The 18,503-nt window shown below is 39.6% G+C and overlaps 1 protein-coding gene across 27 annotated transcripts in view; it reads right to left on the bottom strand.

The window, feature by feature from the left end:
• LOC311526465 (uncharacterized protein) overlaps positions 1-18,503 on the bottom strand; it is a 257,232-nt gene that overhangs the window by 128,930 nt on the left and 109,799 nt on the right. The window contains exon 4 of one of the 27 annotated variants that reach the window (XR_014713023.1): positions 3,677-3,829. The exons of the other annotated variants lie outside the window; for them this stretch is intronic. The gene's annotated coding sequence lies outside the window, so the exon portion shown is untranslated. Of the gene's footprint in view, positions 1-3,676; positions 3,830-18,503 lie in introns of those variants that run through there. 27 annotated transcript variants of the gene reach the window in all.

The raw sequence follows: 18,503 nt of genomic DNA, 5'->3' as shown, positions 1-18,503 counted from the left end.
GCTGTCTTGCTATTATTAAATTTAAAGAGGAAGACACTTTCAATGTGTCCAGCTTCTGTGGCTTTATTACTGATAATTATTCCTATTTTCCAATTTGTGTTACTCTCGCGTCTTGCAAAATTTGTAATTAATGAGCAAATAATTATAGCAGCACTTACTAGAGCTGCTTTAGTTAAAGCTGTGTCAGCTTTTGCATTAGGGTCCCCATTTTTCAAGGGTTTATAATTCAAGCATAAAAATTCACTCTGAGCAGCACCTTGTCATACGAGCCATCAGCTGAGCGTTATTCTTCTTTTTCCAATGTTTCTAAACAGCATTGTTTGGTTCTATTCAAACGATTGGCCATCGTAGATATAAAATATTAAAAGGCCAAGAGGTTTACTGCTCTTAAATTTTTCAATGCTATGATGACTTCAATAGATAAATAGCTAGATACACATTTTTAAAGTGACAATTTTCACATTTTAAAGTTAAAAGTGAGAGGCAGAATATCTCCAAAGAACAGAACTGAGCTCTTGAAGCCTGATGCACTTTACAAAATAAGCAGAGCAGAGGATGTTTGACATACATGGGAGATGTGCATTCTGGACTCAACCTGGCTGAGAGCTTAAGCACACACTTAACTTTAAGCAGATGCATGGTCCACTGGAGTTGATGGGACTACTCCCACATGTGCTTGATGACCCAATTCTGCAAAGCACTTAAGCGTGGGCTTAACTTTAAATATGTGCTTAAATATGTAGCTCTCTGCCCCTCTCTGTATAGATACAAGGTGGGTGAAGTAATTTTTTTTTATTGGCCCAGCTTCTCTTGGTGAAAGAAACTAGCGTTTGTGCTTACACAGAGCTCTTCTTCAGGTCTGGTCTCTCTTTATAGTCCAGTAAACCTTTGAAAAATCTCTCTCTCAAAGTTCACTGACCCTATTTAAAAGTAACAGCTGCTTTTATGCTTTACTAAATTGGGGCTCCCAGGCTTAATCCTGCAAGCTGCTGAGAACCCTCAACTCCTATAGAAGTCAATGGGAGCTGAGGGCACTCAGCACCTCACAGGAATCTCAGCACCCTTCAGGATTCATCCCTGTTCATGTAATATTTAGAAACTGGCCATTAGTATCATCTGAATGTAAGTGTCTGGCTTCTATTTCCCCCTGTTTAATCAAAATGGAAAAAAGTCAGGACAGGTTAAAATAGACACATCACACATACCAGATACATGGCAATTCAAAAACCCTTCCCTGGAGAACAGTGTGAAAACATGTAGACCGTTTTTCCCCAATTACCTTTTTATCAGCTGTGTGAATGTGGACACAACTAACTCTTTGGGGCAAGCACTGTGTCATGTCATATCTATTTAGACTGCAGCCTCTGAGTGCTCCAATAGCAACAAGAAGATACATTTATCTTCTATGCTGGGTTGCACACACTCTCTTTCTCTCCTTTTTTTCCCTTCATGTTTTAGTTTGTCTGTTGTACACTCCACTGTTTTCCACCAGTAAAATGAGTGTCTGAAAGCAAGGGGAGAAGGAAGCTCGTACAACCATTGACCCAAATGAAAGCTAGGGACCAGGACCTAAGAGGCTCTGCAAAATTCAGGAACTACTGCAAAGGGAAGACAATGCACAAGTAGCCAGAAGGCCATAGGGAGAGTTCAGATTAGTGAGTTGATCACAATGTGGTCACTGGCAACATCAGAAACAATAAAGATAGCCAACACAGCAAGGTACTGTATATGGGCTGCCACAGCTTCAAAGAAAATATGTGATTCCAAAAGCTACTGGGAGACAGAAATGTTGTGTGACTACTTCCTCCCAAATATCCCATGCAAATATGCTGCTTGCAGAGGCATTGTGGCTGCACTGAATAGCTAGGCCCTACTTTTTTGTGCTCCTTCTTTTGCAAAGACTCTTCAGATGCTCCTATTTCTTGGGCTCTGCAGGACCCACAATTTTTTGGAGCAGGTTGGCCTGAGTGCTTAGTTTGTTTAAGGCAGCACTGTAGCACCCATGCAGTTGAGGCAGGGAACAGTCATTATTGTGTATGCAGGTTTTGTTTTTGTTTTTTCCTGTTAAGAACAGGGCAACTGAGGGTACTTGAATCTGCTAGAGATGACCACATCAGTCAAGCAGTTTTACTTGTTGGGAAACTCAGCCAGAGGCATCCCTGGTAGAGCACAGCTCAGGGAATGAACAGTCCTATCTGCACTCTTGCGCAATTACACTGAATCCTGTAAATGAAACATCTTGACCAAATTCTGCCCTCATTTTTTACATCCATGAATTTACCCTTTACGACTGTTAACCCAGTAAGGGTGTTTTGTCTATTCACCATGCCTTTTATCTGGACAAGTGTATGTCTCAATTAATATCAGCTGAAGTTCCTTAGGGCCCCTTGCCCCATAATTATCTAGCCATCTTTGGATTTTAATGACTACTTCTAGTGATCATTTCCTTAGTGTAATATTTACAGCAAACTAATTCAAAATAAAATAATAGAATTCTTTATTCTAAAGAACCTGTTTGAAATCAAAATTGGAGATCATAACTGGAAATGCTAACAATATGTATTTAGGTATTTAAATCAAATTATAAAGTACTATGAATTTCATCAACATGGTTAGAGTATTGGTACCCAGTGTCGCCTCTCTTTTTCTTGGTGGAGAGGTTTGGGTTTCCTTCTGGAGACCTAGAGAACAAGTACCATCACCACTGTTACCTACAATAGCCATCTTCACACAAAAAGTATTTGGGTGGCAAAGTGGGGCGATGCTGACAATTGGCATCTGTGGGTCAATGAACAAAAAACAAAACAGGCATTTTGTTTGGGTCTCTCCTGTGACATTTTGGAGTTTAACCCAGATCAGTAAGAGGTTTTGTCACAACATGCCCTGTAACTCTGCTTGCCTTAAATGCTCTGCTGCTGTGGCTCAAAGCACAGACCCCAACAGGCAACATATAAGCATGCAGGTCATGCCCAGGCTTCCAGCACCCAGTTACTGTCTGCAGAGTGACCCCAACACTCCCAGTCCTGAATTTCCCCCACATTGTCTCCCTGCAGAGTCCAACCCTCTCCTGGAACACTCCCAGAGGGTATTAAGTTCGCTGCTCCTGCAAAGAAATAGAAACAGCAGCTTGTTGCCTTGACTGGAGTTAACAATCACATCAATTGAATCAAATCAAATCTAGGCTGGTTTAGATAAAATGTAAAACAAGTTGATTCGATCAGAAAGTGAGTTTTTAAGTGAGTTCATGTATAAGTGATAAAGATAGAAAAGGTTACAAACAAAAGTAAATATACAATTTCTAACGGTTAAGACCTAACTTAGCAAGCTGCAGTCTTTGTTCAAGGTAGTTTACTCACCAGCTTTTCTTTTCCAGTAATGGCAGACTAGCTCTTAGTCTGAATCCCCAGAAAGTCCAAGTTTTTGTCTCCCCAGGTGAAGGGTAACTGAGTAGCTCTCTGCCCCTCTCTGTATAGATACAAGGTGGGTGAGGTAATTTTTTTTTATTGGCCCAGCTTCTCTTGGTGAAAGAAACTAGCGTTTGTGCTTACACAGAGCTCTTCTTCAGGTCTGGTCTCTCTTTATAGTCCAGTAAACCTTTGAAAAATCTCTCTCTCAAAGTTCAATGACCCTGCATCAAGAGGCAGGATGGCTTCTTGGGGGTGAAGTATCCATCCCCCGTTGAGAGTGTTCAATAATCACTTTTCCCTCACTTGCTCTCCTGATAGCTTTGTTTGCCTGGCATGCAGATGCGTTCTCCTTTGTCTTTGGTCACACCTTGCTCAATTTACTTGGGGGAGATATTTAAGCAGATAGAACCGCATTCCTTTATCTGAAAAAAAATGTATTTCAGCTCCTCTCCACATGCCTGGTTTAAACACTTTTTAATCATAATTCCGGCACATCTGTATAATCCTTTGTGGATTGACCATACATCCATCACACAAGGATAGTAATGATCCGGGATTTATTAGTGTTCCAATGGCATAGTACATGACACCTTTTGGGTATATATCATGACATCAGTGTGTTAGGTGTAGTGAGTATGTCAGGCCTGGCAAGAGTTATTCTCAGAGTAGTGAATCACCAGTGGGTCTCCGTGTCACATCTATATTTCTGTATCTGTAGAGGCAGCCAGAATTTAACTTCTCCTTAGAGGGAGTGCCAAATTCTAATCGCAGTTATACCAGCCTCCATCCAGAGCGACTCCACTGAAGTTAACTGAGTTGTTTTGGATTGACACAGATGTATGGGAGTGCAGGACACAGTCCACAGCCATTGCATTTTTGCGAAGTACCTTTTTTTTTAACGTAACATGAGACCTCCAATGCTAAAGAAGATACAACCACATTTTCTCACTGTGAGTTGTTTGCCTCCGAAGAAGCTAGATGCCAGCACACAAGTAGAGAAAATAAAATAAAAGCATGTCATTGCCACCCTGAGGATCACTTCATATTTCATAAGCTTTTTTATCCTAACATCAATATTCTCACCAATAGCTGTTGTAAACCTTACCATGCTAAAAGAATACTGATATCATTATTTCTCTCTCTCTAATACACACGCACGCACACGCACTGGCAGAATAAAGCCCAAAACACACTGATGCTTTTATTCCATAATAAAAGCTTTATATAAATACCAGCAGTTACTCCACATATTGGGTGACTGTCAAGCTTTTAGGTAAATATTTTCTGCTGCTGAACTAATGTCATGCGTGACATGCTTCTCCAGTTAAGATTAGTTTGCTAAAGCTAGTCAAAGAAATCTATATGTGCTCATATTCCCTAGTTGCTGGGGGGCCTTACATTTTGACTGTAACCATGGTGCTTCTGGATTTATCATGACTGCATGGCACAATGTGCGTCTCATTATTCTTTTCTGGCAGCTTTGTATAGCTTTTATTTAGCTGTAAAAATAATTTACATTTCGTGAGCATCTGAATTAAAGATAAACTAGAACTATGACATCCAGGGATAGATATTTTTATGCAAATTTATTTATAAAACAAATCACATTTAGAACATAACATCACACCAATGTCTTCTTCAGATGGCTTGTCTCTTTTTACAAATATTTAAATCTTTCTTTTGGGGAACAATATATTAAAATGTAATGTATACATTTGCCATGGAAATGGAAATACAGAGACAAACAATTCTCCATGGTTATAAGAAAAGGAATACTTGTGGCACCTTAGAGACTAACCAATTTATTTGAGCATAAGCTTCCGTGAGCTACAGCTCACTTCATCGGATGCATACTCAAATAAATTGGTTAGTCTCTAAGGTGCCACAAGTCCTCCTTTTCTTTTTGCGAATACAGACTAACACGGCTGTTACTCTGAAACCTCTCCGTGGTTTTGTACATCAATGAGCAAAATTTGGGAAGCTGGGTTAGTCACAGGGTTGGTTATGGGGTTAGGAGTTTTTTCACCTTGACATCATTGATTTGAATGTTTTCCAGGTCAGTAGTGACTACTGACCGATGGTGAAATCCTGGCCCCATGGACTTCAGTGGGGGGCCAGGATTTCTCCTCTAGTACTCACTACGCTGCTCTGTGGCCTATATGACATGCATTGTTATTAGTTCAGTTGTTGGTGGTCAACCATCCATATCACAAACAGCACCATCACCTTTACTCTTGTGCCATTATCATCTGTGACAACTCACCTGACACTTTCTATCATCAGGACATTTCAATAAAAAACTACGTCCCTTTTAAGTATGCCTGTAACTCTTTTCAGGATCATGACCTATATACGCTATTTGCCACTCACTCCAACTATTGTGTTGCTCAATTACACCTTAATACAACTACTGCAAAGAATCAAAAACTCCTTTATATTCTAAAACATCGTAAATTAAAATATTTTGCACTGTGTTCCAAATGTTCAAAAATGGTTTGTTTTACAAAAACAATCAAATGGGGAAAAAAACAGAATTATACACATGTTTTTGGTTGATAATAAGGCTATTATGAGTGCACAATGCAAAAATTTTGAAATTTGATTTGAAAATGGGCACAATTTAAAATCTTACTGGTTTTTGGTACAAAAATATTGATTTCATGACATTTCACTTAAAAATTAAAATTTGAGCTGAGAAATGACTGGAAAGAACTAACAAAAAATTCCACCTGAATATCATTAAATCATTTTTGTCAGTTTCATCATACTTTTCCTTCTGATCTTTTCACTCACTTGGTTGCTTTTATGGTATCTCATTTCTACATGGTCTCTATTTCTTGATTTGTGTCCAAAAAATTCTACAGTTAGTTTCTTGAGCTCCCATAAAGCATAAGGCTGGTGTTTGATCAATAGTTTCTCTATAACACTCTTCCTGTTCGGTGACAGCAGAATCTCATCCATGTCAGAAGCCTCTGCTATTTACCATCCTTCTGCAGCTGTGAACTCTGTACTGTGTGATTCCATTTTCATTGTATGTTACCCTAAAAGGGTATAGAGGATGTCATAGAATTGTTTTCCATTTCTGAAGAAAAATTGCAAAAATTCGAAATTGCAATAAAACACATCACAAATGCTGATATGTTTTCTTACTACAAATGTGCTCTGGCAAAGGTTGGACACTTGCCCCACTACTTTGCTTCTCCTAGTCACGCTAATGCGAATGCAAATTATCTCAATCTCAGAGGTAGGAGCATCTCAGAGGATGGATCATGCAGCACAACGTGCTCTTATGTTAGCGCTCCAGTAAATGGTGTTCGCCTGTGGCAGTGGGATCCTGTGAGAGTTGGAAGGAATACTATTGCTGTTAGGTTCCAGCTTTCTATCCAGACTGTTTTAGCTCAAATCAATGCTTGCCCCAGCCCAGTTTGAGAGGATGTACGCACTTCTAACTGCAGATACTAAAGAATAGCTGGTGATGTGAGTGATCCTGCTATGGCTGATATGTCACAGGCTGTGCCTCTTTCATCACTCCCTTTGGCACTCTGACAAACGTTTTGTGCCATAAACTCTGTTGCATGCTGCAGGCAATATCATGCTCCTTCTTTAGGTCTGCTTCTGTGTTCAGACCAAACATCACTCGTGAATCAGAAATAACACCAAATATTAGGTCCCTTTTGGTTGGAAAATCGTCTCTGCTAGGTGTCTGCTGGCTGAAACTGTACACTCCACAAGTTCCCTGAAGTCTTCAGCATCTGTACTTTATATACAAAGGTACTTAAGTCTCACAGTACTTTTGCCAATTGTGCCAAGATCTTGTAGACAGAGATACATTCTGCTGTATTTTAAGGCATTGTCAGGGGTTCCTTCCCCACTCTGAACACTCAGGTACAGATGTGGGGACCCGCATGAAAGACCCCCTAAGCTTATTCTTAGCAGGTTAGGTTAAAAACTTCCCCAAGGTACAAACTTTTCCGTGTCCTTGAACAATATGCTGCCACCACCAAGCGTGCTAAACAAAGAACAGGGAAAGAGCCCACTTGGAGACGTCTTTCCCCAAAATATCCCCCAAGCCCTACACCCCCTTTCCTGGGGAAGTCTTGATAAGAATCCTCACCAATTTGTACAAGTGAACACAGACCCAAACCCTTGGATCTTAAGAACAATGAAAAATCAATCAGGTTCTTAAAAGAAGAATTTTAATTAAAGAAAAGGTAAAAGAATCACCTCTGTAAAATCAGGATGGAAAATACTGTACAAGGTATTCAGATTCAAAACACAGAGGATCCCCCTCTGGGCAAAACCTTAAAGTTACAGAAAACAGAATAAACCAGTAGGATTCCTGTTCCTTAACCATTCCTAAACTAGTGTGTCTTCTATCTTTAGATGATACAAAGGTGACTGAACAAGGAAAGAGGTAAAGGGGAAGCATGGGGAAAGATAGCGATTCGAGCTGAGGGACACAAATGGGACTACTTGCAGGATAACTCAACATCAGTAAGAGTGGCAGAATCTGGCTCTGAGTTATCGTGTTTCCATGTCTTCCAGCAACACAATCTCTCTACCATGTAAGTTCACCTCATGATTCCTACTCAACAGCATCTCAAATAGACTCAGAATTTCATCACCTGACTCTTCACTTCCTTATAGTTATCATTGTTGTGCTGAAAAGTGGGTTATTATTGCTTGTGTGTATATAAAATTCATTGTGTGTATAAAATGTACTGGGTGTTCGACCCACCATGTTAGAGAGACATGGTGGGTGAGGTAATATCTTTTATTGGACCAACTTCTCTTGGTGAAAGAGATGAGCTTTCAAGCTTGTCTCTTTCACCAACAGAAGTTGGTCCAATTTATTACCTCACCCACCTTGTTTCTCTTATAAAAGCATTGTGAGATGGCCACCCTCTGTGACTTGGTTTCCTTGGTCAGTGCTACAACAGGAAATCACTGTTTTTCACAATAGTTCTATTTTGTTAGCACTGCAGCACTGTTTTCCTGAGTTTTCCTACTCTGCACCCTTTATCCCCTGCCTTGCAAAATCTCAGTTCTGAGAGAGCTGCACTGAGCAATGTGTTTGCTGATACCATATCTGCCTATGGTGCATTCTCTTTTCTTTTCAGTATCCAGGACATTTTAGGAGAACATTATCCTATCCAAAATATCTTCCTTTTTTAGTATTCTTAATCCATCCTCTCTGCTTTTTTTCATCATCCCCTCACTCAAAAGGATCAAAGATAAGTGTCTCTTAAACCCCTTTACATTGTTTTGGCCATTTCCTGTTAGTGAGACCCTCCTAATCCTCACCGACTTCAATGAAAGTTCTGAGTACCAAATGATAGCAGGATATAGAACTTTGTTTCAATTTACTTCCCTGGGAATTCATTCCATGGGACCAATATCTACCTTCAAATTCATGCATGATTTCCATGGACACCAATGAGGCTTACACAGGTAGAAGTGAAGGCCCACCTGGCCCTTTGTAATACATAGTTCTCCTAAATTCCTCATTTTATTCCTACTTTCCTGATTTTTACATTATGTCCCCAAGATTTTTTCTCCACTTCTTTACCTTTAAACTAGCCCTTTATCACTTTCAATTTTAGTTTTGTTTCTCACTTTGCTGTATAATATTGGAAAACAAACAATTATGTGATCATCTGCACTCAGACAGACTTCTTTTTTTATTAATTTGGTATAAACATACATCACTCAGAAATGAAGCTGAAACTACAGCTTAGACTCGGAGAGCAGATGGTTTCCTGATTTCCATCAAGGTTCTGCAATATTCTTTTCGAGTTCTGTTTTTACCCAAACTTTTGCTGCTTACCTCTTTTCTAAGTCCATCCTTTTGTGGTAGTGAGTACAGCCAATCACAAGAGTATTCAGATCAACACTGAGTGATGGCTTTTGAGTTTCTGTCTATATTGAGACTTTCTGCTTTTAGTTTTCCTATAGCCGACCTAGAACTAGATTTTCTGTTTCAGAGGAAATTCTGTGTCTTTGACTTTTTTCACTTCCAAAATGGAACAAAACCAAAACATTTCAAAATTTCCCACAAAACAATTCATTTCAGATCAATTGAATGGTTTGTTCTGATAAAATCAAAATGTTTCATTCCTATAGACTTTTTTTTTTTTACAAATTTTATATTGTATTATATAAATGTTTCACTCTCAACAAATCAGCATTTTCCACCCAGCTAGGCTAAGCATGTTTCATCAGTACAACAACCAACACAGGATTTCTTTTCACAAATCCAATGTGGTGTCCAAAATGTTCCTATTGAGTTTTACATGGGATTTTTGGTAACTTCTCTAGGATGGCAAGTAGTCAATTTATTTGTAGCATTTCCAGAATCTGTATACCAATGTTACTTAATGAATTTTCAAAACTGCCATTGATTTCTATAGGGTTTCTCCCCACTTGCAGCAATGTATGATCAGTGGGGGAAAGATCTGATTCTGTCATGTCTATTTTTAAATTTCACACAACAATGAGCTTAAAGTACTTTTAACCATTTGCCTGAATCTTTGGCCAAGTCCACCTTACCTGTGAAAGATCTGCGTCAGTTATGTAATGCTCTTTTAATTTTTCATTCATTTAATTTAGTCCATTGATCTAAATTATCCGTCAGCTTGTCTATTTCCAGTTATTACTAGACAATACCTCACAATTATAATTGTGGATTGGGTATGATGTTTATTTTACTTCTTCATTAACAGTTACTACACACTAAGTAAATTTGTTTCCTTGACATGATACATCACTAATGCATGTGAAAAATGTAATTGGTTGCATCAAACTAAAATTAGGAAATAACATTAGCTGTCTGTATTTATTTACACATGTAAAGTTTAGACATATCATCAGGAGTTACAATGCTGTGTTTCATTCCAGCACAGCTTTAGGGTTTCCTTTTGGTTAAATGGAGACATTGGTTCCACGTTAATTTATAAGAGCTGGGTAAGACTGAAAAATGCCATGATCTCCTGAATGTTATCACACAGTCCAGAGTTATATTGGCTCCCTTATTTGCTTGTAAAAAATTGTACTTCCTGTTGGCTCAAGGCCTGATCTTGCAGTCTTCCACAGTAGTGGAAGATTTGGATGCTCAAGGAATAGAGATTCAGGTAAATGTTGCCCCTTCTATTACAATAAATATCATGTAATCACATTTGAATTTTGTTGTAGTTTTGAACTTCATCTTCATGGAAAAAATCTTTCATCCCTTAATAGGGATGAAAGCACAGGAATTCATAGAAAATACTCTAAAAAAACCCTATTGAATATAAACAAGAATTAGAGATTTGCTATGTTTTTTTAAACATTCTACAGAATTCTATAAAAGGGAAATAACTCTCTATTAAGTTCTATAGGACAGTTTAAAACTATAGAAAGGTTGTCATTTCTGATCAAATTCTGGAGACTTTTCAATAAGTGTATAATTCAAATGTATTTTATCATATGTACAGTACATTTTTAGTCATTTATTGTTTTATCAACATGCCCAGAAGTTGTCTTGGAAGGAATATAGTCTGATTATTCAACACCATGTTCAACCTGACTTTTCAGAGGAGCAACATTCAGTGAAGTGAGCAAGAGAGCAATAATTAACAATGTCCAAAGTTAACGTTAATTCTGGATGGTAGTGGAGCAGGCATGTTCATCCTTGTGTAACCCACATACCTCCTGAGTGTGGTGTTCTGTCCCATCTAGTGGCACTGAGACGACTTAGACAGAGAGAGAGATTAATAAATTTGCTCTACACCCTTAACTAACAGGCAGTTGGCTTTTAGCTCATGTGGTAGAGGCTCATGCACTAAGCTCTGGAAGTCCCAGGTTCAATCCTGATGACCGGGGTCTGTCAGCATTACAAGTGGGGGCTCGTCCGGGATTTCAACTGGGAAGACTCTGAAGCTCGGGATGCGCTTCCTCAGGTAGAGGAAGTATATAACCCACACACCTTCTGGGTGTGGTGTTCTGTCCCACCTAGTGGAACCGAGGCCACTTAGAGAGATAAAATGAGTCTGCCCTACAGCCTTAACTAACAGCCAGGTGGCTTTTAGCTCATGCACTAAGCTCCAGAGGTCCCAGGTTTGATCCTGCCTGACGACGACAGGGGTCTGTCAGCATTACGCTTGCATCAGAACAGGAGGTATGGGCAGAGGAGGAGGGTGGAGAGAAGAAAGGAGGGGAGGGGGCATTTTAATTAAAAATGTAATAATTAGGAAATTTTATGCACTGATACATGTTAACTGGAGACGACCTAACTAATTTGGAAAAGTTCAGGTACTTTACATCTCAAAAGGGAATACCAGCATGAAAACTTCAGGGAAGGCAGCTAGCTTACTATGGCCCCAATTCAACAAAGCATACGTGCTCAAATCCTATTGAAGTCAGCTGGATTCCAGCACATAAGTGCTTTGCTGAATTGGGATGGTTTGCTGAATCCCTATGTTAGCATCACCACCAATTGCTCTTGTTAGACTACCCATCTAGAGTGACAGGGGCAAGTAAAATTTAGGTTTTAGAGTACCAGCAAATAAAGTGTCGGTAGGAGATCTGTCTTTGTGATCTGTGTTTAAGTTCTCTGGAACAGATTTTCGGCAAGTGTGGAAAAGCTATATGTTCTGCATGGTGCAAAGTGAACCTAAAGTGACCAAAGATTGTCAAGGGAGAATACCCCTGTGTAGGGGGAATCTCTGCCAGCATAATTCCAGGACTAGCCAGCTGAGAATCGGTCACAACTGACTCCCTGACTACAGCTCCTTCTCTCCACTGTGCCCAAGCAGAGCTTGAGTGAGTGAAGTCCTCTGTGTTAAAAGCATAGGCTGATAATGTGTAAAGCAGGGCATTTGGCATGGTCAGCCTGAAAGCTGCCAAAGACATAAGCATTCAAATTTTGACTCTGCCATAACTTTACCCAATTCTCATTTTTTTCTATGAAAAACATAGGAAACTACATGAAACTTGAAAATTGATTGCCCATAAAACAAATACAGTGTCTCCAAAATTTCTCATCCACTTTACAACAGCTCAGAGAGCAAAACTGATAAATGAAGTGCACCACGATATGCCGGCAGTATCCACAGAGACATGTAGCATACTGGGGAAAGGTAAGAAGGAAAGAAAGCAGTCCTGTTCTGAGTCTCCTGCCATCAACTTCCTGTGTTAAGACTCAATCCTGATATTGCAAAATACCTTTTAAACTCAGTATTGAGGTATCACTGATGGGGGGACAACAGAGGACTTGTACTCCTCCATGACACAAATACAAAGCATCAAATGTGCACTCCCTACAGTGAGTGGATCTTGGCCAGACATGGGACCGTTCAATCCTACACTTGCTACAGTTTCTATGCATTGACCCCCTGTTCCAGTAAACTATGTGAATGAGGAATGTTCACTTTGGGCCTAATCTGAACCCCAGGAGTCAATGGGAGACTTTCCATTGACTTCCATGAGCTTTATCATAGAATCATAGATGATTAGGGTTGGAAGAGACCTCAGGAGGTCATCTAGTCCACCCCCTGCTCAAAGCAGGACCAACCCCAACTAGATCATCCCAGCCAGGGCTTTGTCAAGCCAGGCCTTAAAAACCTCTAAAGATGGAGATTCCACCACCTCCCTAGGTTACCCATTCCAGTGCTTCACCACCCTCCTAGTGAAATCATTTTTCCTAATATCCAACTTAGACCTCCCACACTGCAATTTGAGACCATTGCTCCTTGTTCTGTCATCTGCCACCACTGAGAACAGCCGAGCTCCATCCTCTTTGGGACCCCCCCTTCAGGTAGTTGAAGGCTGCTATCAAATCCCCCCTCACTCTTCTCTTCTGCAGACTAAATAAGCCCAGTTCCCTCAGCCTCTCCTCATAAATCATGTATGTCAGCCCCCTAATCATTCTCGTTGCCCTCCATTGGATTCTCTCCAATTTGTCCACATCCTTTCTGTAGTGAGGGGCCCAAAACTGGGCGCAGTACTCCAGATGTGGCCTCACCAGTGCTGAGTAGATGGGAATAATCATTTCCCTTGATCTGCTGGCAATGTTCCTACTAATGCAGCCCAATATGCCATTAGCCTTCTTGGCAACAGGGGTGCATTTAGATACCAGCCTTTCCTGTTTACAACAATGTGCTTAGGGATGACCGTTCCATCAACTGAAATAACACAAAATGGGTTGTCACCTATTATCCTATTCCAGCTCTATGTATCCCTGCCTATATTACATTCATCACCATTGCATCTGAACACCTGCCAGTAACACTGATGTTACAATGCAAGATTCCTGCCCCATTAGAGATATGCGTGCTTCATTTTTCTCCCTTACACAACCCCTCCTCCCTCAAATTAAATCAATCGTCCAACATGAATGAGATAAGTTTAGGTATAATTCATTATTGGTTTCTTGCACATTTTATTTTATCCACATTTGTTTGTTTGTTTTTATGATAGTATCAATTGATTTTATGTAGTCATGGGGTCACTGATTTACTGGTGCTCATGCTGGCAAAGGTTTCCATTCTGTTAATATTTTTTCCACTATTGTTGCAAAAGTAAAACTAAAAGAAATGTAAATGCAACTAAAGTAAAACATACTCCTACTGTGATGATTTTAGAGAGCAAACTTCTTAGCGCAGTGTGATAATCAGTGCTTGTGGGATTGGGGCCTAAACTTGGATGGTAGACCAACTCTTAGTTAATAGTTGAATGAAAGAAAGAAAACATGAAAAGGGGAGATCCCCAGCTGATGTACCTTGTCATTTCTCAAGTGAAGTCAATGGAGCTGTGACAATTTACACCTGCTGATGATCTGGCCCAAAGAAACAAAGCAAAAACAATGACAAGAACTCCATATCTGGATACTGTTCGCGCTTTTTTATTCGCCCATCCCTTTCTTCTCTTCCTCTTGGGTATACATCTAGGCAGTAGCTTTCACAGATGCCAACAGGCTGACAGAGTCCGATTAACTTATTAGGTTCATTGACATTCATTTTCAGGCAACAATGCCAGGATGTTTGGCAGTTACAGACTGCTGTAAAGTTCTTTCGGTTTTTAGTTTACAAAATTTTTAAGCACATTTTTTAAAAAATGTAAATTGAGTAAGAGCTCTGAATTTACAGTTAAAAGAATGTTGTTCTAAAAATATATTATTAAAAGTGAAAAGGGGGAAAATAAGACAAGATGGGAGAGTGGCAAGAAGCTGAGAAGTGGAAGTGCTGAGAAGCAAGGATTAAAAGCCAGCCTTTCCCCAGAGGTTTTACAAAATCTAAGGACAGTTTGGAAGCAAAGCACAACATATATTGCACTCATTTTGGTATGAGTAGGATGGTAACGTAACATTCACAGTCATTTGGAGACAGTCTCACAGCCAACTGGGATTTGGCACAATTTCTATCTGCAAAACTCATTTTGCAACAAAACAATCCTTCCAGAAAGTCTATTTTTCTGACTCAACATTAGTTTCTACATTGCTAATAAATCTCCTATGATTAGATTGCTCATGATAAGGGAAACGTTTTACTCCATGAGCTTGCTCCAGCTTCTCTTCTCAGGAAAAGCTGTCTTTCAGGTCAATGAGAACTTTTCCTGAGGTAGCGCACTGTGTGTATTTGGCTCTGTCTTGGTAAAGTGCAGCGCTATATAAATTGTTCATTATTATAATCTAGCACCACTGCTCAGAAAGATGGTCCTGTACTGCCCTCACTAGTTTACTTTGATTAACATCTAAGAAAGAGATCTCATGTTTAGTGCTTTGTGCCAGGTTAATGGGGAGGATGCTGATGGCAGGGCATTCTTTCTGGGGGTCCCTCGGCTTTGGAACCACTTCCCCACCCTTGGTCCAAAATAGTCTGAGACAGCCCAAACCTGTTGACTTTCAGGGCCAGCTAAAAGGCCCACCTAATTTCCCTGGCTTTTGAGAAGGATGAGGGTTCCGATGGGAGGGGAATGATTGAAGGCAATGTGGGGTATTGGATTTTGCATGAAGACTTCTGGTTTTTAAATTACAGGTAAAGCTGCTTGGATTTGCATGAGTTCTGTAATTCTAAGTAATGGCAGGGCACCCATAACCAGGGGTGGGCATTTTTAAATTGTATTTTATAAATCAAACTAAATAATCAGAAGGATTTAGCTATGCCACTTATTATAAGTTGACTTAAGGGGGGCTGTCCAGTTTAACATCCATACCCCTCATGGAAGTTAACCTTATGGTGTTTACAAAAACTCAGCATGCACATTTTAAACCTAACCCAGAAAGAATAATCACAAAAGAGAATCACCTTTACAGCCACATTTATGGGTCCTTATTTATAGGTTAGACAAATTTTCACAGGGGATTCTAACAGATATACTGGTGAGCCCTGCAGTGGGAAAAACTGAGTTGGGAGGGGGTGTCACAAATAGGAGGTGTGCTATTAATCCAAATGGAAGACTGAAATTTTCCCAGAAATAACAAAAACAATGTGATATGTGGAACATTTTCCATTTCTCCCTTCACCTAGAAGATAAATCCAAGTCATTTTGCTATCTTTAAAGTCATGTGAGACGCCCCAGACTCATTTTGCAACCTCACTTGTATATTCAAATGCCACCTCCCCTGACCACCTTCATTTCTATATGCTCCCACTGTCAGTTCGCCTGGATGCTAATCTGTGAAAAAATATTTATACTAAGCAAAAAAGACCCACTTTTATAACCTCCCTCTCCTGACTAAAAGAGCTTTTGTTTCTCTTGATTTTTTTATTAGTATTTTTAGAGTTAATAAAAATTATAGTATTTACAGCAAGTGGTACCAGTTATGTCAGACTAAATGTAGTGTGCTGAATGAAACAAGTCTAGTATTAGAAATATTACTATTAATTATTGCCAGTGGGGATAGGTAACACTCTGATTTTCAAAAACAACCATCTGTCTGCACCACACTCCGTGTATATTCGCTTTCCCTGAAACATGGTCCATGGAAAGGACATCCCAGACTTTCAGGAAGTACTTATCTATTCATAAAGATTATTGGAAGAGCATATTTACTGAAGAATAAAAGCAAACTATTAATTCGGTATCACTCAGCCATTGGCAAGAGACATGCTTGAAAGATGGCAACAGAGGGGCAGATTCTACCTTTGGATATTCATAAGCAGGACACATTCACTTAAATGGCCATGCAATGAAAAGATTTTTTGCATAGTATTTTCATATCATTCAAGAAAACCCTCTAAAGAGATCAACGATTTCTACCTTAAATTCCTATAAAACTGTAGAAATTGATATCATCAATTTATTTAAAATTGAAGTTCCAAGATTAGGAAAGAGATTAAAGCAAATTAAATTACTCTTATTCCCCTTTTTTTTCTCAGAATTCCTTCCAAAAACGTATAGGGGTGATACATGTTGTAAAAGATCCATGTCAGAGTTTTCCTGACATTTACAGATGATGTCAGTCAATGTTGGTATTGAAAGACTGACTTTATTTTGTTGTTTGTACCTATGATTGAATTGACTCACTTTGTGAGATTATAGAAAATGTATTATATGATCATATGTGCCTGATGTCCCCTAGAGACCTTATGGAAATGAGATGATGCATTTCATAAGGTTGTCTTGTCAAGATAGATTGTACTAGCTAAATAAATAAACTGCAGTGTGTGGTTTCACTGTGCACTGTTGACTTCTGCTTACATGATTTAAAGGATGTTACTATGAATATCCTAGGTTGCTAATGTAAATGATGGAGAAATCATAGGTCAATCACATAATAATAAATATTAGCATAGGTTTCTCAAGGCCAGAAATGGCTGAAATTGTAATTGGAATTATAATTTTACTCTTGAATTATGAGATGTTGAAAACACTCAGAACACTTCCTGGAACTGCTCCATTAAAGCCAGGCAGTCTCAAGTTCTGTTTTTTTTAATTGTTCTAGAAGCCACATTACCATGTTATAACAGGTATTTTCGTATCTTTGTACACTTGAACATTATGTTGTATTCATTTATATTGTATATTGACTTGTAGAGGTCTGATACATAGCAACTGCTATACTGGATCAGACCAGAGGTCCACCTATTCAGCATCCCAGCTCCCAGAGTAGCCAAAAGTGCAAAGGGAGGTGCACTTTATAGGTCCTCATAATTCTCTGTTGCTAGAACAAAGTATTTAACATAATAATCAATTGTAAGCTGTTTCTACCTCACCCAGCAAAATAAAGTGCTCTCAAAATGGACTTCTGTGATCACTGATGCATTACATTTGATGGAAAGCTGGTCAAAACAAGATGGGGTAAACTGATACACTAACCGTCACTTATGGCACTATTTATCCCACTGCTGAATTGTCCTGGACATGCAGGAAGAAAGATGACACAAGGGATGTGGTTTAACTGGCCACAATCTTATTAATTTAACTCTATTGTGAACTATCCGGCAATAACTTGTATGATATGGGTCACTCTTTCTTCTTTCAATAATACACTCTGCCTGATGGATGGCTGCCGTCAGCCCACTACCTCTTCCACACCTGTGGCCAGAATATTGTTGGGACCCCACCACCCAAAGTATGATGATTAAAGGGCTAGAGACATTAAAAGCCCCCAACCTCTTTCCCCAGCTTCCCCTAAATTCACTTCCTAGTCTGGTTTATCAGGGAATGGACCATTATTGAACAATTGCCTGCACTATATTGCACCTGTACAGTACCTGCACTGCCAAGGTGAGACAACTTGGATGTAACCTCCTGTTGAACCCCCATGTCTCTGTCCTGTGGGGTAGGCAAAAAAAAAAACCCACCTTACAGGGAGGGAAAAATTTCTTCCCAGTCCCCAAAAGGTAATTAGCACTATGCCTGCAACAGATCCAACTACACTAATTGCATGGGTGGGAGCTGCTGGTCCAGAGTGTAATGGCACATAGAACTCAGAATAAGGTCTATTATGCCCTCCCCATTGGTGCACAGAAGCCAATGGGCTTCATCAGAACTTCTGCCAGCTACCCTCCCCCAAACTATGAGAAGCGGGCTCTCAAGAGGGAAGTGAAGTAAGCTTCACTTCAAGGGGCTCCAGCCCTTCCCCCTAGAAGATCCACACAATGATCCCCACCTCTG

The sequence above is a fragment of the Lepidochelys olivacea genome, assembly GCF_965140295.1.
Source record: "Lepidochelys olivacea isolate rLepOli2 genome assembly, chromosome: 9".
Lineage (NCBI taxonomy): Eukaryota > Metazoa > Chordata > Testudines > Cheloniidae > Lepidochelys > Lepidochelys olivacea.
The sequence above is the reverse complement of the archived record's forward strand: the minus strand, read 5'-3'. Positions and strand labels throughout refer to the sequence as shown.